Source organism: Asterias amurensis, chromosome 9, assembly GCF_032118995.1.
Source record: "Asterias amurensis chromosome 9, ASM3211899v1".
Classification (NCBI taxonomy): Eukaryota; Metazoa; Echinodermata; class Asteroidea; order Forcipulatida; family Asteriidae; genus Asterias; species Asterias amurensis.
The window spans coordinates 2,856,128-2,879,456 of record NC_092656.1 but is presented as its reverse complement, the minus strand read 5'-3'; the positions used below and the strand labels follow the sequence as shown (position 1 = coordinate 2,879,456).

The following is a 23,329-nucleotide window of genomic DNA, read 5'->3' as shown; positions in this document are numbered from 1 at the left end:
CCAACTACACCACGGTGGGTCCCCCGGGTCCCCCCAAGATAACTAGCATTTTAGACTTGATAAACCTTCGGTTCATACTTTACACATGATACTATGGCATGGGAGTGCAGTGCTTTATACTTGCATGGGTAAAGGACTCTGAAAGGCACATGCTTGTAGGTAAAATTAAACTCACACGCAGTTTAAAGTAAGATAAGAGGAGCAGTGGCTCAGTGGAAGGGCTCTCTATTCCATACACAAGGTACTGGGTCCGAATCATGGGTGCTCTTTTTAGTACGTTTAGATGTCAAGTTGTTCATACGAAGTTTTAGAGTTCAACTCGAACGCATATTTAGTAAGAAGGAGCAGTGGTCCAGTGGAAGGGCTACCGACTCTATACCGAAAGGTCTCCGGATCGAATCCCACTACCGAAAAATTCGAGGCAATTATTGTTATTATTATTATTTTTATTTTTTTTCTATTTTTTTATGAAAAATATTATAAATAAAACATTATTGTTTGAGGTATAAGGTGTTTTAGGTAGTAGAGTATGGGCGGTGGGTGCGCGACACTGCGCCGCGGGTCGAGACTTCGCGGCCGGCCACTCACTGCGCTGCCACCACCGTGGCTCGAACCTGGGACCTTTCGCTTCGGAGTCCGACATCCACCCACTGCACCATGGTGGGCCCCCCAGGATTATTAGCATTTTAGACTTGATAAACCTTCGATTCATACTTTACACATGATACTATGGCATCGGAATACAGTGCTTTATACTATAAAGCACTATATGTATTATAATTTGCAAGTGGAATAATTCACCACACTTCTTACCATTTCTATAATGTTCCTTTAAATACCGACCTACATTGCAGCACAAAGCCAGCAAATTAGTTTACATCTTACAAGTTTACAAAAATTTTGTACGAAATTTTGCATGCAACGCTTCACTCTCGCTCGCACTTAGGTCGGCCCCGATTATTGAGCATAAGTGTAAAACCATGTTTTATCACAACCCATTACTTTCCTTAAATGCGTCGACGAGCGACATAAACCGGCACAGGCAATACGTGGTCTATAAACGGAGTGATGATTGACAGAAACCAATACTCGACGGTCGTTCACGGACACCGTATAAGTCCACCAACCTCTGGGTTATCTTATTCGGGCGGCCCACCACCAGCGTTTTGGGGTAGTCGTGTGGTTTCTTTACGAAATTCCAGAAAACAAAATATCTGATCTATGTGGAAAATATATACAGGTTTTGGGTTTTTCGTAAGTAAAAAATATGTAAGCGACCTTGATTCCTAGGATGTGTATATTCCCGGCAATGATCAAAGCGGTTTAACAGGTTTGTGAATACATGTTGACTGACAGCGACCAGAGAAAAGCCTATAATGTATTTCCAGAAACTTAGGAAAACATGTGTGAATAGGAAGTATTGATAAAGACAATTTTTGAAACTTAAATTGGAAAGTGACTATAAATAAGTATTTAGGAATGTTATAACACGCAACGTCAGCCATTTTGAAAATATTGAACGTAACTTGTTGCTCTAGCTATATTTTTATTAATTTTTTCAAAATTAAAACAAACGATGGTCCTTTACGGCATACTTCGTGCCAAATTATACGAGCGACCTCAAAAACACAAATCCCCACAATATTTTCTATATCTGCCCACTATACTTTGTGAATTCCTTGTACAATCTAAAATCAGTAAACTTGTCATATGCCGTCATATCAACCAATGAGTATCATATTTTCTTAAATTAGTCAAATTTAAACAATTGTTTGTGTTATTTGCTTCTCTCTCTATACAGATGAACACATACCTGAAGACAAACATCAACTTCGAGCACCTTCCTCAAGAAACATGTCAACCTTTCCACCATGAGATCAGCAGAGGATTAAGGTACATCTTCATTTAATGTGAAGTCTAGAAAATTTCACCACTCACTTTTTTTTTTGCAAGTGACCTCGCCCCTTGGAAAACGAGCTTGTCGCGGTTTCCAGCGTAGATGTAAGGCGCCAAAGGTACCGTAGTTATGATCGGATAAAACGGCGCCAATCTGGGGAGACAGAGGCCCCCTGAGCCCCTTCGTACGACAGATCAAAACAATATTTGGTTTTCTTTAGCTATCCACAAACTAAATGCATTTTACAAATTGTTTACCCTTCACAAACACTCCACAAACAAATTTTAGTACCAGTCGAGCATGTCGAGACAATGTTCCAAAAACTATTAGCAATTTTTACGCAAAAATAGCTGATTTTAGGAGGAAAATAGTAAAATTCTTTTTTGAAATTGATTGAACGACAGCAGGTACTATACCCACAAAGGTAACTGTCACGTTCGACTTTGCGAATTAACTTCAGCTTTCGGATGGTGGCTCGGGATTATCATTACAATCGTTCACGACTGAAAGATGGCTCTAATTTCCTCTCCAAAATATACACAGACAGACTTTGGAAATAAAGATGATCGCTGGGCTGATAAATCTAAGCGAAGACAGGTCATTATTACGTTTGTTCCCGTCCCTTGTCACCTACCGCTTGGGAGCTGGACCCTGCACTTGATCAAATAATTCATCCAGACCCGCTTGCTGGGATGTGTATGAGAGTGACATTAACTACAGATGAAAACCTTTGATGGCATGGTGATTGTTTTATCTTAACTCGTGGAACAGAAGACGTGTCTGTCTGTTCAAATTTGCCGCATTTTTCACGCATCTTGTTTTTCTTTTCAATTTCTCGATTCACGTTAAGGTTTGGTGCATTTTGAATGGTTTATTGATAATAACGTCATCGCTACCAGAACTGATAACATGTAAACAAAAAACAAAAAACAAAAATGTTGTTGTCATGACTTTTAAACACGAACATCGGACTTGTTTAGTCGAAAACCGAGGACTTTTTTAGTCGAAAACCGAGGTTTTTTGTGTTAAGATTATGAATATTCAATAATTTATACAAAGGTACCTTTTCAAAACAAATTTGAGTGTGAGAGTCTTGGTTATACTGTGTGGAACCAGTCTTTATTCTGTCCCTTAAGAAAATTGGCAATTCGGTTTAAATTATTAGGCCTACATTTGTTGACGATGTATGTAATTATAGCAATCGTTTATTTATGTCGTAGGCTTAAGGATCGGTACGACTGCCTAAAAATCCCTGGTGAGCAGAAACTTATCACAACACGTATATTCAATAAAACTCTGACACTGACCATGACTGCCAATTTCCACTTCAATCTTATCATCAACGCAACAAGCAAAAGCATTGTGTCAAGTCGCTTTTCTTTAACCTAAATCCATGAACTACATCTGATAAAAGTTCACAAACCAACTTGTATAAGTTGATTTAGTAATTACCATGGTTAGGGAACGGTATATGTTAAGCCTTTACCTGGAGGTGTTTATTTGTTACATTGCTGAAGTTTGACGAGAAACCTTGACACATTTTGAGAAAATACATGTTTTAGTCATCTTGTTCAGTTATTTATAAAGTAGTGACCGAAGCTAGGAGGGAAACAAGTTTGGCTCTACATGGGATTTCAGGCATTGCATGTTGAGGTATCAATGTATCGTTGGTTTGCAAAGTTTGGCTCTAAATTTATGTGTACACCTTCTGAGAAAAAAATACAGACGATAGGTCCTCGAAAGACGGTACGTCAAGTAAGAGGTTCTCTAGAGACAGTGTGAACAAAACCCATGGGGGTTGCTTCAGAAATTAGAAGTTAATATAGTCATAGGGAACATAACACAGGATGTGTTTGGGTATCGGTTCTTGTGACTTGGCTCTTGGATCTCGGTTACTGGTTCTTGGTTTTCGGTTCTTGACTAATTGAGTCTCTATTATTGGGTCTTGTTTTGGTAATGAACGTCTTGTCAATAGTTGCAATGTTTAGATATTTTACAAAATTTATGCAGTCAAAAATGATCAGCTGTGTAAGATGGGCCACCTTTAGTAAGAACAAAAATTGTAACTACAGAACATCAAATCCATGTGTCGAAGTTTTTCGCCCAAAAATGATTCAGTCTGAAGCTATAACACACATGTATTTTTAGATAACGCAGTCCAAAGTTTATTAAATGTGTTAGGTGGCACCTTCAAGGAACACAAATTGCAACTAAAGAAACAGAACATCAAATCGATGTGTCAAAGTTTGTTTTTGCCCAAAGATGGATCCGTCTGAAGCTAGACGTCGCACTCTCTCCCTATAGGTCTCTAGGTCACCTAAGGTGTTATACAGTGCCTGAGGCGGTGTTGTAACTCAGGAAATTGTAATGCAAAAGAAATGTTCGCCTTTAGGCGCACTTCTCAGAAACAACCGTCAGGGGAGATTAGCAGACAACAGCAAATGTTACCCACTAGTTTTGTTGTTATGAAAAGGCGAAGATTTGGAGTTCAGTTAATGCCTCTCGGAAAAGAAATGTTGTTTCCTCCGGCCCACAACCTTGACAGAAATTTCTAGCGCAGAGACGATGTGAGAACAAAAAAGTCACTGTGTTTAAAATGCCACAAGTCGAAGGGTTGGATCGTGTTACTTGCTGGCCTGGCTCACAACACCGGAACGCATTTACACCTGGGTTGAATTCAATCGCAGAAATGCCGAGACGAGTTTTCCATCTGATGCACCGTTTTAAAAGTAAACGCACACACAACTACCACTCCAGAAAACCTTAATGTGAAAATCCTCGGGGTGTTTAACCCCCATACCTGACATCGTCATCAGCTTCTAGGGGTAGCCAGCTCCAATTCACTCAAGTTCAATCTATTTCCTCGTAGATTGACCGCATACAAGCTTTATATAAATGAACTTGTGATATACCTTGGCAAAGCCCGGGACCAGGGTTTTCAATTACGGGAAATTCTTGCAAAGAGGGCACAGCTGTCAGCTACGCAACATTTAATTTTCACGTCCATAAAAGATATCTGGTTTGATCTTTTGGGTTTTGATCTTTTTGGGGTTTTATAAAGTTCAAGGAAGGAGAGTAATTTGGGTCGCCTGGTGGATTTTCAGTGGCAGGAGCTAAACAAGCGGTATTAGGGTCGAGCTTTTGAAAAAAACAACATGGCATTATATAGCTTTGTAGATATAAGGGACTTACACAAATTATATGGTCTGTTTTTTCGGTCGGGGTATGAAGCCATTTTTGTCCGCACGTTCTCGATCGACGGTTGTCGAAAAGAGAGTATATATCTCTTGTGGCTCAATTTTTGCTTAATTTGTTTTCGAAGTGGCAACGAAAGAATGAAAAGAAAAGCACCCTTGTTGCACAAAATGTATTTTTTTCTTCTTCAGATGCCCAAGACAAGCTCAGACCTGAAGTCTTTCTTTTCAGATTCAAATTGAGAGAGAAATTACCTCTTTCTCAAAACTACACTACTTCAGAGGGAGTCGTTTCTCACAATGTTTTATACTACCATTAGCTCTCCGTTGCTCGTTACCAAGTAATTGTGTATGCTAATACTTAATTTGAGTAATTACCACTAGTGTCCAGTGCCTTTAAAGCAACCATCCTTTTTAGCTTTTATTGCCATTCAAAAGAAATACTCACTATCCTTGCCTTTCCGGCGGCCTTCGCAGAAAAAGGTGTTGCCCTAAAAACCTTGCTTAATTACCACACGCTATACAAGAACCTGAATTGACAGTACGCAGTCCCCTCCATAATAAGGTTGGTTTAGTTGGCAAACTATTCATTACCCAAAGGAGGAAAGATGCCTTCCTCCGCCATCTATTAGTCACTCCTCGCAAGAATTTGATAGTTTCGGTAAAACACCCATTCTACATAAGACAGTGACAATCCATTATAGCTTCATAAGAAAAATAAGATAATACAGACTTAAAACCAAAACAAAACGAAAGAAAACAGACACAACATGAAACAGCAGCGCCACCAACCGACTGGTGGTGCCTCGTTCTGAGGATGACTAGTGATACTATAGTCGAAACGTAAACAAATTCTACGTAAGTATTGCCTGTGTTTCATAGAAAATTCAATTGCCAAGACACAACACATTTAGTACTTAAAATCCTGTGACATATATGATAAGTTTTGAGAAGTACGTAATACAAAAGATGGTGGATTGTACTTTACTGGAAGAAGAATATTAAGAAGAAATTTGTGGTATAAAGACAAAATCTAAGATAAAGTGATGGAGAGTTCCATATTCATTCCCCATCTTGTGGACACATGTTCCAAGCAAGCCCTCCCTCGTTACCGTCTAGTCTGCCCAATACGTGATGCTTTGATGCTTCTTGCCTTGATGCGTCTTTCCTCTAAGATGATAATACCACTCTTGAAGAAAGACAAAACTAGCTTCCCCGATAAAGGTTAAGTTGGAGGCGTTATTGGTACGTCCATGAGGGAAAGACATTATAATAACAGAAGTCCTGAGTGAAATGCTGTGGATCATTGTCCCTTGACGATTTGGGGCTTAAAGGCAAAGCATACATACGGCTTTTGGAACCATGCTATTGCTTTGATCCTAGAGTGTAGATATATACAGTACCAGTGACAACTTTATTTCAAAAGGTGGTCGCTAGATTTTGAGATATCGCGAAAACCTGGAGCGGTTATGTTCACGCAGGAAGAATATAATAATAGTGATAATAAATAATTATTATAAAAAAATTATAATACATAATTGGAATACACGATCTGAGAAACGTTTCTGCAGAAACGTTTTCCAGATTGAATTGTTTTTGAATCCCTTTCTCTAAAAGCACATTCCTTTGCAGGGAATCTGTTCCAAAATTGTAATAAATATTATTGGTGATAAACAGCTGCACCGTTTCTTCTTAAGTACGTTTTCATGGCAATTTTTTGTTTGATTTGAGCATGGAGGTAGGGATTTGCGTAACCAACAAGTATACCATCCCTTTGAAGCAATGAGAAAGCTTTAGCGTACACACAAAGTTCATTTTATGCACAAAACGTTTATTAAGCTTATCATAACTATAACTCGAGTGGTCTGGTGATATAATTTTATTGTGTTTTTTTTGTGTGTGTTTTTTTTTAAAGTAGACACGTGGCTCCAATATTGCACTGTTTTTTTCTATTTCGCCTGAAGTGGTTTCTTAGATGTGTTCATCTTTGATATAATATTTGCTGTTTTGTTTTTAGTTTAGCTTGCAACTTACTTGGGTTTGTTGTTGCTGTTTGGTTTCCTCTCACTCGATTCGTTCATACTTCTTGTCCGATGAATGGTAATTATAGGCCTTTGTAAGCTGTGTAGCCTCCTTTAAGAAATGTGACCCGCAGTTCAAGTGGGACAGTGCTCGTTAGTGAACGGTTAGACTAAACGAATACGGAGAACGAGCGACCGGCGCCGTCGTGGTCGCCCGGTCACCGGGCGGTTTTCTTCTATATGGTTTATAATAAGTCACAATCCAGATTCCTGGATATTTTTGGGTTCTTTCTTATGGAAAACTGGGACAGTAAATTGGAGCATCAAACCCCGCTCTGTATAACCGTCACTCGTCATAACAATTCCCAGATCAAGTCGGGAAAAGTTTGTCCGTAAATCTAACATTAAGCAGAAAGCAACTTTAGATTAACATTCAGAACTTCACAAAACACATTTGTCATTATCACATTGCTCCAGGACTATTAACAAACCAATTTATGAGTACAATCTGTGGCCATTCACGTTCCTAAATGTGAAAAAGTTGGGTTTTTGGTGGGTGTTTTTTAAGCCGTTTTTCATATCCCTTTAACCTTCCCTGGATTGATATGCAATATTTTTAATCAAAAACGGCTTGCCTGTCTTCACTTGGTTTGCTCATAAATCGAACAGACTCTTATAAAAACGGGCAAAGATTAAAATTGAAAATGACATACATGTGTGACCTCTGTCTGCACTTAACCCTCTCCAACCCTTCACAATCTGTTGGCCATGCGCACTAGAAATTCGTAGTTTCTCATCATTTTATCATTTAAAGGAATATTGCAGAAATTGTAAGAAAAAACCTCGTCTAAGGTCACAAATTTACATAAAACTTACACGGTCAATGATGATAATAGTAGAAAATATCCCTTGAAATATTTCTGTCCGAAATATCATATTTGATGAGAATTTTTTTTTAATCGATGTCATGCAAAATGTGCCATCGGTTTTTCGTTTTTGTTTCTCGTGACTCAGATGGCCGATCGATCTCAAACTTCTACATGATTGTTTGTCAGTTTATATACATGGTGGATTACATAAAGTGCTTACATTGCCAGCAACTGTTTTGTTAGCAAATAAAAACTGTCATGTTCCTTTAAAAATACAACGTGCCAGAAATATATGGAACAATCCGGACAAATTTCACGATCGGTTTGGCAGCACTTATAATTACGGTGTAAAACAATAAACTTATCGACTTTCTTGAGTTGAGAAGTTACGGTCGTATCAGTTACAACCTTTGCAGAAAAAAAATGTGTCTTCTTAGGTCTCATTAGGAGCGTTTAAATGTTATACTATACGCCATATCGGGTATGGGACACTGACGTGAAAAGATATATTAACCGCACTTTTCGGCATGCTGAAGCCCTTGCTCTTGTGATTATAGCCCTTGCAATTGTGTTAATATATCATTTGCATTTGTGTTAGAATAACCTTACATTCTGGACAATATGTCCATTGCATTTGTGAAGATATAGCCCTTGTATTTATATAGCCCTTGCATTTGTGATATAGCCCTTGCATTTGTGATATAGCCCTTGCATTTGTGATATAGCTCTTGCATTTGTGAATGTGGTGTAGATTTTGGCTCGCTATGTAATCCTCTGCACAATTGTGACGTACGTTAGTCTTCGCTTTTGTGATTTAGTCCTCGCTTTTGTGATGTAGTCCTCAGCTTGCTATTTAGGCCTCCATGCCTCGCAATGTAGGCTATAGTCCTAGGTTAGTGTTGTGGAACTCAAAGTCTGTGACGTATGGTTCCCAGTCCTTGATAGCACGGGGTATTTGGTTTGCTTGTGTGTTCAAGTTCCAACAATTGGCCTTTCTTGTGAGACTTCTGTGACTTACCAAAATAACTCGCTCGTTCTTGGAAATGTGCGCTTGCTCAGAACTAAGTAAACAATGGAAACGTGTAGAATTGTGTACCAATATGAAAATATCAGTGTGTGTGTGCACCTTTAAGGTCAAATTCCTGTTTCATGTGTTCTGGACTCGTAGTAAAACGTCGTAGATTTGTCAAAAGTTACACAATCTTAACTATGCACGCGACAGAATGTTCATAAGCCTGTTCTTTTTACTCTTATGGGATGTTCCCGGCTAACATTTTTTTTTAAGAGAGCCACTCAATTTTTTCCAGTTCCTGCAAACCTACACACCCAGGAATACAGCTTCACTTGCGTGTTTTTATAGCGTCGCTATATAATTATGGCTTCGCACTTACCAACCGCCAGGAACAAATCTCAGATGTAAGATAAGAATTGTATACCACCGGAAAAACTTTCATGTTAATATGATTGGGTGTGAAAGGGTTCCTTCAAGGACGTACCATTGCTTTGGGAAACTTCCACAATCATTTGTGTCACCATCCATCAACCAGATTTCTGATATACATAAAAGAGAGTTGTTAATGTAATTGCACCCAATGCTCGATTAGGGTAACACGATGTTGAACTAAACGGGAGTTGTTGAACTAAATTGACTTGTTGATGTTATCGATAACAAGTGGGTGCGAAGTGTGATTTTGCGTGTACATGTGAGGAATCGGTACAAAGGGATATCGCCTTAATTCAAGGTCTTAAAGCCATTATACACTTTCGGTACAGAAAAAAAAAGTTCAAAGATTTACGAATAACTTACAGGGTTTACAGAGGGTAATGGTAAAGACTTCTCTTGAAATATTATTACATGAAATGCTTTACTTTTTGAGAAAACATTAAAACAATTATCAATTCTCGATATCGAGAATTACGGATTTATAGTAAACACATGTCATGACACGGCGAAACGTGCGGAAACAAGGGTGGATTTCCCGTTATTTTCTCCCGACTCCGATGACCGATTGAGCCTAAATTCTCACAGGTTTGTCATTTTATATGTAAGTTGTGATACACGAAGTGTGGGCCTTGGACAATACTGTTTACCGAAAGTGTCCAATGGCTTTAAAGGCACAGGGACACCTTTGGTAATTGTGAAGGACCAGTGTTCTCACTTGGTGTATCTCCACATAATGCATAAAATAATACAACTCTGTGAACATTTGGGCTCAATTGGTTATCGAAGATGCAAGTGATGATGAAAAAACACCCTTGTTTTCAGATACACAGTAAAAGGCTTTTGGCCTAAAGTATTTTATTATTTGAGTGAGAAATTACCTCTTTCTCAAAAACTACGTTTTACTTCAGAGGGAGCCGTTTCTCACAATGTTTTATACTAGTTTTTATGTTAACAATTATTTTGAGTAATTACCATGCAGTACCTTTAAGATGTAATGGAGACTTACACACGTCTACATTTTCTTAAAATCAATGCGTTTTTTTTTTATCTGTCTCGAAGTAAAGGAGATTAGTTATATACAACTTCTCGTTGAATGGAAAACACTTTCAGATTGTCTGAACTACGCCTACCCTCTGAAAACATGGTGTCCACAGAGCGTAATGTAACTTACACTGACGTGTTTGTGAGTGTAAACACTCACTGTTGCCTTATCCCCTGTGTATAAAAATGTACTCATTTTGTTTTCAAAGGTTAGTTTTATTGTGAGCGCATTTTGAAAATATCACAGGTAGCGACTTTGCGTCTCCGAGCTCCGCACAAAAAAGGGTACTGTAAAAGCCTCCCCGCCAAACACCGTAATTACCAATCTCGTTTGCAACCGGTGATCATTGGCTGCGATAAGTCACACCCAAAATGGTGGAGGCACCCTGACTGCCGCCAGGACCACACCCACTTATCTTGAATCTAATGGGGGGGGGGGTTTCAGCCAACAAAAGGTGAACGGGTTATCATATCTTAAAGGAACACGTTGCCTTGGTTCGGACGAGTTGGTCTATAAAAAAGCGTTTGAAACCGTCTCTTATGAAATGTATATGTTTGGAAAGATGTTTTAAGAGTAAAATATAACTAATGATCCACACAAGTATCACTCAAAAGTTGACTCCCATAAATGGCCGACCGTGTTAGTCGACGAGGTAAAACGAAAACCACGCAATTTTGAGGCATATTTGTGTAGATCATTGTATTCTACTTTAACGACATCTTTCTAACCATATCACTTTTATAACAAACGGTTACAAACGCTTTTCAAAGACCAACTCGACCGATCCAAGGCAACGTGTTCCTTTAAAGGGAAGGTGTACATTTGGTAATTACTTTTTAAAAGAATAAGGGCAATACCAACTTAAGTGTTATATAGGATAGAAGCCTATACAGCAGCTTCCGACACTTGTCTAGTATAAAGCATTTTGAGAGACGACACTGAATCTGAGAAGCGTCCTGCAGTAACGTTTCTCAGACTGTATAATTCTTATTAGGGATTATTCTTCATGCATGGACATTATTATTCGCTCCGGATTTTCAGCGGTATCTCAAAAACGCAACCAACATTTGAATTGACATTTCCACTTGTTAGTTTTTTGTATACATCTACACTTGGATTCAAACAGTGGAACAATTCCTAAACAAAGGTATGCTTTGCTTTTAAAGTTTGACATTGTGCCATTACTTTTTTTACAAGCTCTGATGCAGAATTATGCCTTATGCACATGACGTCATTTCAGTAGGGCGCCCTCACCTAGAGGTCAAAAGGAGGTTGTTCATTGTCCAATCATGTGCGCCGCGCGTACAAGTCTGTGCGTTTCGATTGTTTCGTCACCGTTTTTCACTAAGATGGCCGCTGGATGACGTCAATGCATAAGGTCTAATAAAGAGATATTCATGCATTTTGTAAATCCAGGTATGACTTTGATCATAAACATGCCGGCACCTTCTATGGTGGTAATTTTCCTTCAAATTGACCAAACTTAAAAAGCATCGATTTTGAAAGAAAACAAATTGTGGACAAAACTAATTTTCACCTTTCGATAGTTAGCGTCTTTAACGCGAACTTTTGCACTGCTCCAAATCATAAGCCATCACGCAGACTACACCAAACTTAAAGAAAGCTATGGCCAAACGGGTGAAAGATATAAGCCTAGAATAATGAATCCTACTCGTAAAAAAAGACCTTTAGCTCGATTTTTCTTGCTCCACAGAATATTTCAGTGGAAATTTAAAGCTTGAAATATACAGTTTAAGTATAAGGTGTTAGAAAGACCCTGGGCTATTTAACAAGCAAGATTGCCTGCCCATGAGAATTGAATGGGAGTAGAATACGAAACCACTGTGTTGCGTGGGTCCTTTGTGGTGCAGACAAATCGCTTGCCCACTTGTTTACCGTGAGCGCTCTTTCTTTTCTAAAGGGATTGCGCCAACTCTCGACAACAAGGGGCAGGGGAGAGACTTAATAAACGGCTGCGTTTTGTGATCCGATATCTGGTATTTGGCGAGGTCGGTTCGCTCCGGGAGTTTTAACAATTGGAAACCGATCCGGAATCGTTCACAATTTGGCTGTTTTTCAAGAAGAGGGGAAAATGGTGAACTTGCATCTCAGAGGTTTTGATACTATGAAAGAAAGAGGTTCGCTCGACATTGCAGCAGTTATGTATCGTCGAACTCCCTGGTTTAACCAATTCAGTGCCGGAGCATAGGGGAATACAGCTCAACAACAAAAATCGTTCACAATTTGGCTGTTTTCAGAAAGGGAGGAAAGTGTGAACTTGCATCTCAGAGGGTTAGATACTATGAAAGGGAAAGGTTTTCTCGTCATTGCAGCAGTTCTGTATCAATGAACTCCCCTGATTTAACCAATTCAGTGCCGGCGCATAGGGGAATAGTAGTTCAATACGACTTGGCTCCCTGTGTGGTTGGTTGATTACAGGGTTGCCACGGGGAAATGGGTCCAAAACAAGACTATAAAGCCCTTAGTATTGATTTGAACTCGTTTGTAAATAATAAATACAGTTCTTTGCCCGATACTGACCCCAATCGAAACATACTTTGTGTATGCATCGCCTGTACTTCGTTTGCACGTACAAGCCAGACTTGGCATTGGACACTGTTGGTAAAATCTCAAAATTTATTAGCATAAAAACTTATTTGGTAACAAGCAATACTGGATGTTTTTTTTTGTTTTTTTTAATAGTATAGAACTTTGTGAGAAACGGAAGAAATAATTTCCCACTCAAATGTTTGTAACAAGGGCGTGTTTTCCAATTGAGTCAACATTTTCACAGATTCGTATGCATATGTTGAGATACCAAGTGAGAATACTGGTCTTTGACAATAACCAAAGATGTCCAGTGATACCTATAACATATAATACATGTGGGCCTACATGTTTATGTACTGGTTCGGAAATAAGCTTGGGAAAGTTCCTACTATAAATCATCTGAACACTGAGCCAGTAGTGTCACAACAACAAAATCTTCTTGTGGGATACAAATTAGGCCTCTCTTTTGGTGCAACATGCGCTTTCCCCCAACAATGGGACTTTGGAACCCTAAATGGACCATGGGGGCGTTAGCCTTTTCAAGTTCTGACAAATGCCAGTTTTGTTGGGACAAACCATGGACAAACTGAACAGTTGGACTAATGGGCTATCCCATTAATGTCCCTTTATTCACTGAGTTCATTTGATGACCAGAGAAGATACCTCCTTAAATTAAAACCCGTCCTAATGGATGGGATAATCCGGTTATGGGCTTTAAGTAAACTGTTGATGTCTGACACAAATCCAAAGACTTCATCCACTCTCGGATTTAAGTTCTTTTGGCGGTTGCTCATTCTATACACGTACGCCCAATTACCTGATGTAGTGATATTAATGTATTATAACAGGAGCTGTTTATAAAGCGTCACCTTGCTGATCTTTTGGGGGCTTGATGTGCTTTTGATTGGTTGTGGAAAGTATAGGAGAGTTTAAAGGTACGGTGCCGCAATGGCAACCATGTTTTAGTTTCATGAGGACATGACACGGATTCACGTTTTGAGTCGAGGCTAACTTCAATATTAGCAAGCGAGATGCCAACGTTGCGCACAGTAAAGCTATAACACAATGATGGACATGCATGTTCCTTATGACACGCTTAGACATTGTGACAACGAGCAAAAACGTTCTGTTTTAAAATTTCGTTCATTTTGGTTGTGTCCACATACATCGATGTGTGTTAATAACTCAGTACTTTCCTGAGCTCTTGAAGTTCCCTTTTTACGAATGGCACAGTCACCATCATTTTATAAAAGCCCTTTCACACGACAGTAATCTAACAGCTTGGTTTAGCTTGGTTGCGAAATTTTACCACTGGTGAACTTTGTTTAAAATTGACATAATTTGTCTTGTCACATAATAGATACCGAAGAGAGAATCACATTAACATCATAGGGTGTTAAAATAACACATTGTGTAAGAGGGGATTGCATAAGTTGCAAAAATGTTTTCAACACCCATAATATGTTGTACATTTTGATTCGTTACAGTATGTGACAACACCCAATGGTGTCAACTTTAACATCCCAATTCTAGCAGTGTATGGTTTCCTCTCAAACTTTCTCCGCCTCTTTAAAGGAAATGAAGTCTTGAAAAAAAGCTTCACATTTTGAGAGCCTTTATGCTCTGACCTCCCTCGCGCAATAAGCCGATCGACTCAATCCAATTTCAAAATCTGACTATTGACAGCTTCGAAATAGCCACTCAGTGATGGCCACTCTCTGCTTTACAATAACATGGCCTTCTTTTGGTGCTTTTACAGAATACACAGCAATGTTGGTAACTAAAATTCCGAAGTTTTCCCAATGTCCCAACGGTTACTAACAAATATTTGGACTAAATGAGCCATGCACATAACTGAGTCATGGTCGTTATCCACGTCATATGCTACACAGAAGACATGGATATAAGTTTATTGCAACAGGAATGCAAAGATGGTCAAACCACTTAAAGACAGTGGACACTATTGGTAATTTGTCAAAGACCACTCTTCTCACTTGGTGTATCTTAACATATGCATAAAGTAACAAACCTGTGAAAATTTGAGATCGATTGGTCGTCAAAGTTGCGAGATAACTATGAAAGAAAAAGAAACCCGTGTCACACGAAGTTGTGTGCTTCCAGATGCTTGATTTCGAGACCTGAAACTCTAAACTTGAGGTCTCGAAATCAAATTCGTGGAAAATTACTTCTTTCTCGAAAACTACGTCACTTCAGAGGGAGCTGTTTATCACAATGTCTTATACTACCAACCTCTCCCCATTACTTGTTACCAAGTAAGGTTTTATGCTAATAATTATTTTGAGTAATTACCGATAGTGTCCACTGCCTTTAAGTTTAAACACACGCGGGTAAAATGCGAATTCAATCTATCAAAATCTCACTGTTATGTGGCTTAACTTGAATTGATGGAGAAATGTGGCCTACGTTTTCATGTCATTCAGAAGAATGGCCGAGGTAAACAGGGAAACGAGTTGTGACGACTGGTGGTATAGATTTCAAACATATATAGGGATCAATTCCCACAGTTTGATGTGCGAAAGTTATTTAGCGGTTGTGTTTCCATGCAGTTGCTAGTCATTTGACTGAATTATATCATGGAGGAACACACAGATTCAAGTGTCAGTATGACCAAGGTTGTGTCAATATTATGGCTAAGATATTTGTCAAGATGACGCAGAATCCCATATAAAAAACCACTGTTAACCCTTTTTGAGTCAGCCTGACCCTTGATTGGGTCAAGCCCCCTAGGACCCGGATTCCGGGTAAATTTTTACCTGGGAATTATTCTAGTGTACTGTCGTAAGATTGGCATATTTGTAATATTTGGCTTGACGATCAAGCCCAAGTCAACTCACAGTAGTGTTCTTGTGCTTCGAAATGTTGTATTGATGCACCTGGATGGCATTTTATTCCTGAAAATACGAACAGGAAAATGCACGGGGCGTGTCCAGTTCACCGGACCCAAGCTTTTGTGTTGTTAACAGCAGAGTGTGGGTTCGAATCCCGGTCATGCACTTGTGCCCTTGAAGGAGGTACTTATGGTTCGTAAAGGTTGGAACGGTGCATTCTGCTCTACCAGCCAGGCTCCTAGTGGATAAACCCATGTCTACATACGGAATGTGAAGGGGGAAACCCTTTTTCAGTCACAGGAGTAGGTTACAACGTGGCCCCCTGTGGCTGTTGATTTTGGGCGATAGCTGAAATAAGTTAAGTGTATCCCTCACCTTGAAGTGGCCGTCCGGCCATGTGATGTAAGGCGATCTCTTATAATTAAAAAATACCGGCTATGTCACGAGTTGTCAAACGAATCGAAGTAAAATCTTAATCACGAGGTAGCAGTGACAGGCAGCTTAAAATCAAATGAGGAATATCACCAACAAATCGGGTGAAACTGCTTTAGACAATTCAGTGAATACTGCGCTGACAGAAGTTTATTTTAAACGTTGATCACTCTTGAGGGAGAGGAGGAAGGCATTAATTTCGAGAAAATGTTGTCTAAGTAACACTGGTTCTCTTTTAAATTGTTGCACTGTACACTATTTCAGATTTTAGGCCTTTTTGAAAACAAGGACCATCGCAGCCAAGGCTGATTTTAACTCCTTTTTTAAGTCAAGTGCTGAGAGGCCTTCAGACATTGGGCGATGTTTTATTTATAATATAATATCAAACAAGAATCTTGATACTTCTTTTATATTTTAATACATCTTAAACCAGGAACAACGGTATCGCATATCAAATGATATTGTAACTTATCTTTTAATCGCAAGAGTATGGTTTGAGGGACACCACGCAGCGGTACCCTTGGATGGTTATTTCCTCGTAGTTAACGGACATTCTAAGATGTCACACTGTATTAAGAAAGTCCAAAGTCAAGTCTTATTTAGAGGCTAGTCGGGCTAAGGTGGCTACCGGGCGCAGACGCCGTTTGACCACCCCTCTCCATCACCACCGAGAGTGAACAATAAGATCGCCGACTGTTTTCCAATCAGAGAGAGCACACTAATTACCGATGTCACATCCTATTTGAGAAATAACATGTAGAATAAATTGGCAGATAATCAAGGGTTGCGGGTATTTGAAATTGAGTTAAAATCTCATCGGATAACTTCAGTTAGGCGCAGTGGCATGTTTGGTTTAAAGGTGACAAGCATATTGGAGATTAAAGGGTTGGGTAAAAAGCTCGTTTGTAACAACAGTTTTGAGTTTTAATATAAATTCGACCATTGACTAAAAATGAAAAAAAGAATATACACACACAAACTTACGGATCGGGTTTGTGTGGTCCTGCTATTGTTTTTATTATCCCCTTTAAAAATAAATTCCTTACGGGGTCAAAGTTGAACAAATAACTCCTGTGTGGGGTCCATTGTTCCCACTTTATAAAAGATTCCCAAAGGGTAATTTCGTAATAAGCCCACAGCTCTGTGTAGCAATAACTGTGTGGACATATTTGTTCGGTACCCTTTATATTAGGGAAATCACATTCTTCAACACGGTAAATAACAGTGTGTGGACTTGTGTAAGTCCACATAGTGTTTTAAGTCCCTACACTACGGTCAACACTTCGTATGTTGCGTTTAAACATGTTTGCGAATTATCCCGTAAATCGAGAACTTCTCTTTTACTGTCCCATGCATAGTTCGAACGTTTAGTTTTTTAGCGATGTCCTCGGTCATTGTTTTTTGCTCACAAAAGTGAAGCGAGAACGTCCTCGATCACTAAACACCCAGATCCCTTTTTGTTAGTTCTCGGTTTCAGCGGGTACACACAGTCACACACTTTGGTATATTATACACTCATTCAAGAATAATGGACCACCCCAACCACCATGCTAGTTTAAGATGCACCTTGCACCAATCCCAATAATAACATACTTGTAGATCTCTTCACAATCCAATCCAATGTAAGCCCATTGCTTGAGGGCACGCCCCCCCCCCCCCCCGCTCACACGCTCACTTTGTTTTAATATTCTTTAAAGAGTGCTGGACCATCCTAACCCACCCCATGTTAGTGTAGATGCAGCTTGCACCAAACCTATGATAAACAAACTTGCAAATTCTCTTTATAATGATACCATATGTGAGCTCAATGCTAAAGGGCACCCCCCCCCTGACGCCCCCCCCCCCCCCCATTTATCGACATGCATTGACTGAACACACTTCGCCCCCTTGCACCAATCCTATAATAACATACATGTACTTTCAAAACCTCAACCACCCAACCCTAACGCAAGCCCACCCCCTCCCAACGCCCCCCCCCCCCATCCACCCCATCTCCCAACGCCCCCCCCCCCCCCCCCCCGTTTTGTTTTACCGGCGTGCTTTGACCGACCACACTTCGTCCCCCTTCGCAACGATCCACCTACATTCTCTGGCGTACAATTGCATTATCGTGTCAGTAGTAAAACGAAAAAAAAAGGAAAAAAGAAAAATAAACAAGACGTGCCACTCTGCCGACAGCATTGTGTGCCTACCACTTCATAATGCATCCTGGAGAATTGAAATAACACCACGTCTGTATCAAACCTTTTACCATTGTTTTAATAATGGTATTTTTAAAGCTTGGCTCAAAGCTTTAAAGATGGTGATTTTTTTTTTGTGGATTGAGTTCAGTGTAGGACGATGTAAAGGTTTGTTGGTTTGAGCAGCGAGGAAATAAGTGGACAGACCCTGAAAATAGCTTCTTACTTTATGACATTGAAATGGGTTTAAAAATAGGTCTACGTCGAATCCATAGTGAATGTCCTGTGCGAGTGTTCTTTTCCATCATAGGACGCAAAGATGGCAAGTGTTCATGTTTACAGAGACTAAGGCATTTCGACCAATGTTGTTTAATGCACAGTCGCGTAGGCCTTCCTGATGGGCCAGGGGCACCCCCCCCCCCCCCTTAGGCCTTCCTGATGGGCCAGGGGCACCCCCCCTTTCGATTCTTTGCCCCTCCCACATCCACCCAATTGAAATACAGAAATGAATGGTTTAATACAAAAAGAGCCAGAAAAGAAGAAAAAATATAATAATACAAAAAGCATTGAAATTTCAAATAAAGTAAAACAAATTTAAAATAATACAAATTTTTACAAAATTTAAATATTGTATTGCCGTTGCGTGTCCCCCCCCCCCCCTCCCCCATATAAATAATTTTTTGTAACACCATCATTGCCTACTCAACAAAACATGCGCTTGACGCAAGCGTATAATGCGTCACTGTAATGCCGGAAAACAGCGCAACTAAACACATGAAATTATTTGGCCTGTGCCATTGGTTACTATGGGAAGAAGCATCTATAGTATGTGTATTCTGTGTTAATTAAACTTCTAAAGAATAAACATGACTGGCATACATCAAAATAACGAGAATAATATAAGTCAACTCGTAGGGTCAAACTTCGAGGCTAATTAATCATCACCCCTTTCAAACAAAAATTGAACATTTATTTTGTATAGATACAACATAATGTGCAGGGGTTTCAATGAATGCGTTTGACGTTCTTCCGAGGGTCGTTTTCAATTCCTGCAGCAAGTTATACAAATAGTTAAAGACTCTTACAAAAAAAAGAATCATCCAAGATGTGTCTAAATTAGCCTACAATCAAATACTGTAAAAGTACAACTTTCAATTTCGCGCTTACCTTTTTTGGTGTACCGTATGTTTTTTTCTCCTTCTGCAGCCACAAATCTGTCAACTCTTAGTCTTTTGTGCAGTCCTTGATGCCCGAGTCCCTTTTGCCTCCTCGAAACAACAGTTTGGGTTGTTTTTGTACAACCGCGGAAACCATTCACAAACTTCCTTCAAGTCGCCCCAACCTTTCCACCGAGGGCAAAACGTCTGTGTACCGGCGTCGTTTTCTTGACTTTTCCCACTCGAGTTTAAAAAGCTGACCAGAACCTCCAGCCTCAACGAGCTGTAATTGTGTAGTTTGACAAGTTCAAAAAATGATTCATTGGTTTTAAGAGCTGAGGGCGTGGATTACCGAAGCAGCCAGCATCAACCCCTCTCTCTCCCAGTCCAAATTCTTTGTATCAATACCAGATAATTTCCCAGCCGTTCCTGCTGCAACTCGGGCAGCAGCTCGTTGTTTGGTCTACGTTTCTCAGTCCACAAACCTCCCACTCTGCTGGTACACCTCAGGCCGTGACTAGAGATCAGCGGTTTTATCCCCGGTCTTTTCGGGCCGGTTTTTAAAGTATAAACCCCAGGTCCTCAGGTATCTTAGCTAAGGACGCCGTATACGACAAGAGGCTCAAGTTCCGGCTGACATGTCACTGTAACCCAAGATCACTTTTCAGAGGCAGTGTAGCGTGAGACTCCTGTCGCCGGTCCCTGCGCGGTGTTCGGTGATAGCAGTGTCAGCCACTTCGGAAGTTTAAACAGTTTGGGGTCCTCTATAATGAAGGGAGTGATTGCCTTACTGTATTTAGATTTTTTTTTTTTTTTTTTTTTTGAGGAAAATAAACGCGATCAAGGACACTTAAGCTATCTTGGTGAATGTGGCTGGATGAGTTTTTGTTGCGTGTTCCATACAAAGATTCTTATGAGTAATGTCTAGAACAATACTATAACAATTGGAGATTAAACAAAATAATATAAAAGAAAACATTTAAAGCCATTGTCCAAGGCCCACACTTAGTGTATCACAACTTCTATATAAAATAACAAACCTGTACAAATTTAGGCTCAATCGGTCATCGGAGTCGGGACAAAATAACGGAAAACTTACCCTTGTTTCCGCACGTTTCGCCGTGTCAGATTATGGCATGTGTTTAAAATAAATCCGTAGTTCTCGATATCGAGAATTGATATTGTTTTAATGTTTTCTCAAAAGTAAAGCATTTCATGGACAAATATTTCCAGGGAAGTCTTTCACCATTACCTTCTGTAAACCCTGTAAATTATTTGTAAATCTGTGAACTTTTATTTATTTTTATCTGTACCAAAATGGCTTTAAAACAAGTATAAAAAAAACTACAAACAATTTAAGAATTTAGAATTCATTTATCAAAACAATTTATTTCAGAATTTGAGTTTAAGATAACAGATGACAGAATTTATCTCGTGGTCTGGTTGAGATCACCAAACCAGTTCCAATCTCAACTAATTTAATGTTGATTCTTGAAAACCTGTTGTTCTTTGTTACTGGTGTCGTTGATGTTTTTTGTGCTAAAACCCACAACATGTTGCAAGGCAAGTTTACCCGTATTCTAGCTAGTTGTTTCTCTTTTATAATGCCTAAATTAATAACCAGCCATGTTTACAACCATATCATTTTCCTCTCCGATAAATATAAAGAAATACTTTGTTCTCAATGGATTTCAATAAATTGTGAATCCTAATTATAGTTTCACGACCTTAAAAACTGCACTTGACTTTTTGGGTATCCCCTGCGGATCACCTATTGACTCAGCCATGAGCACGCTATCCAGGGGGCACTAATCCCCGGGGTCAAGCTGTCTAAATGACCCCTGAGAACAAGGAAACAAAAAGGCACTAATTTATTTCCTGCAAGTGCAAAAACAAACACAGATAGCATCCGTAGCTTAATTATTAACATTAGGCCTACCGCCCCCCCCCCCCCTCCTTCGAGTCGTAAAAACCGGGACCTTCATAATTGTATTTTCCTGCGTGGAGATTGGAGAGGGCGCCCTCTTTCCTTCCGATGTCTGTCTAAGGCCGTGTCTGAATTAGTGGCTACAGCTATGGCTGGCTACGGCTAGATTTCCGCTCCGTGATGCGTTGTAAAGTATATGACGTCCTTGGCAACACACTTAGTAACAGTCGTAGCCGTAGCTGTAGCTCCAAATTCGGATACGGCATAAACCTCGGTTTTTGCTCCGGTTCCGCCTCTGTCTGCAGTGGGCTCTGTTTGATGTTAGAATTACAAACAACGCGCAAAAAGTACATAGCTTCTTCTCCGTGTTTGACAAATAATTCTGCTTAGCGAATTTCTTTGTAAAGCAAACAATTCGTGGGACACCAGTTGCAACAATGCTAACTGCATGGAGTTTTCGCTGGTAACCAGTTTCTGTTAAGCAAGATATGTCTGTGCTTAGCAAGTTGTCATGCGTATAGGGGTGGGCTCTGAGCCCCAAGCCGAGGTTTGGAAAATACCCCTATGATAATACAAGCCTCTTTAAAGACTATTTTTCAGTAATTGCTCAGTATGAGTATTGCTTCGTTCTTGCCACAAGTCCAACTACCCCCCCCCCCCCCCCCGGGAAACGAGTCTGGAGGGAAATACTTTAAGAACATTCTAAATTCTTTCTGAGGTAAATGGAGGATTGTTATTGTCGGTGTTTAAAATGCTATGAGTTACTTCAAACAAAAAACACATATTTTCTTTGTGGTAAGCATTTTTGTTTAAGACCTGGGTCCATAAAACTCAAACAGCCCGGGGGTTACTTTGTTTTGTTGACGTTTATCGTTACCGGTTGATGCGGTTTCAAACCCTCTGGTTAATTAAAACTCTGCTAGTGTTTCGTTGGGACCCCCTTGACCATATAAATATTTGTGCAAACATTTGTGTTGTATTTCCAGGATTCAGGACCCTCCCATCAGTTGGCCACTTCTCACTGTGTACTTAAGATCATCTGATCGTTAACATTCTTGAAATTTCTGATTGCGATCTGTGGTTATGATTTGCAAATCAAAAAGTAAGCTTTGGAGACCACATCAAGTTTCTGTTTCATTTTAGAGATTGCGAACCTTTGGTTTTGTAGGAGTTGTGCTTGCGTGGTTTAAAGAGATTGATTTAAACGGGGTTCAAACTTGTGGCTACGGCTACGAATGCGCTTGTGGCTACGGCTACGAATGCGCTGGCGATGGTTAGGGGTGTTGCTAATGTCTATTCTGCAACGCATGTTGACGCCATGATCTAGCCGTAGCCGTTGCCGACATTTCGGACTCTTACCTCTCAAAAACGGCTCTTTAAATAATGTGACATTTTTGACGTATCCCAATTTCTTCATTAAAGGCGGTGGACACTATTGGTTATACTCAAAATAAATATTAGCATTATAAAACGTCACTTCGTATGGGAAGCTGTTGATAATTATAAAACATTGTGAGAAACGGCTCCCTCTGAAGTGACGTAATTTTGGAGAAAGAAGACATTTTCCACGAATTTGACTTCGAGACCTCAGATTTAGAATTTGAGGTCTCGAAATCAAGCATCTGAAAGCACACAACTTCGTGTGATAAGGGTGTTTCTTTCTTTCATAGTTATCTCGCAACTCCGACGACCAGTCGTGCTCAAATGTTCACAGGTTTGTTATTTTATGCATATGTTGAGATACAGCAAGTCAGAAGACTGGTCTTT

General features: G+C 39.7%; 1 protein-coding gene across 1 annotated transcript in view; it reads right to left on the bottom strand.

The window, feature by feature from the left end:
* Window positions 1-20,268, bottom strand: part of LOC139941709 (ADAMTS-like protein 5) — a 113,073-nt gene extending 92,805 nt beyond the window's left edge. Inside the window, exon 1 of the mRNA XM_071938319.1 lies at window positions 19,646-20,268. The gene's annotated coding sequence lies outside the window, so the exon portion shown is untranslated. The remainder of the gene's footprint in view (window positions 1-19,645) is intronic.
* Window positions 20,269-23,329: the final 3,061 nt, after the last annotated feature.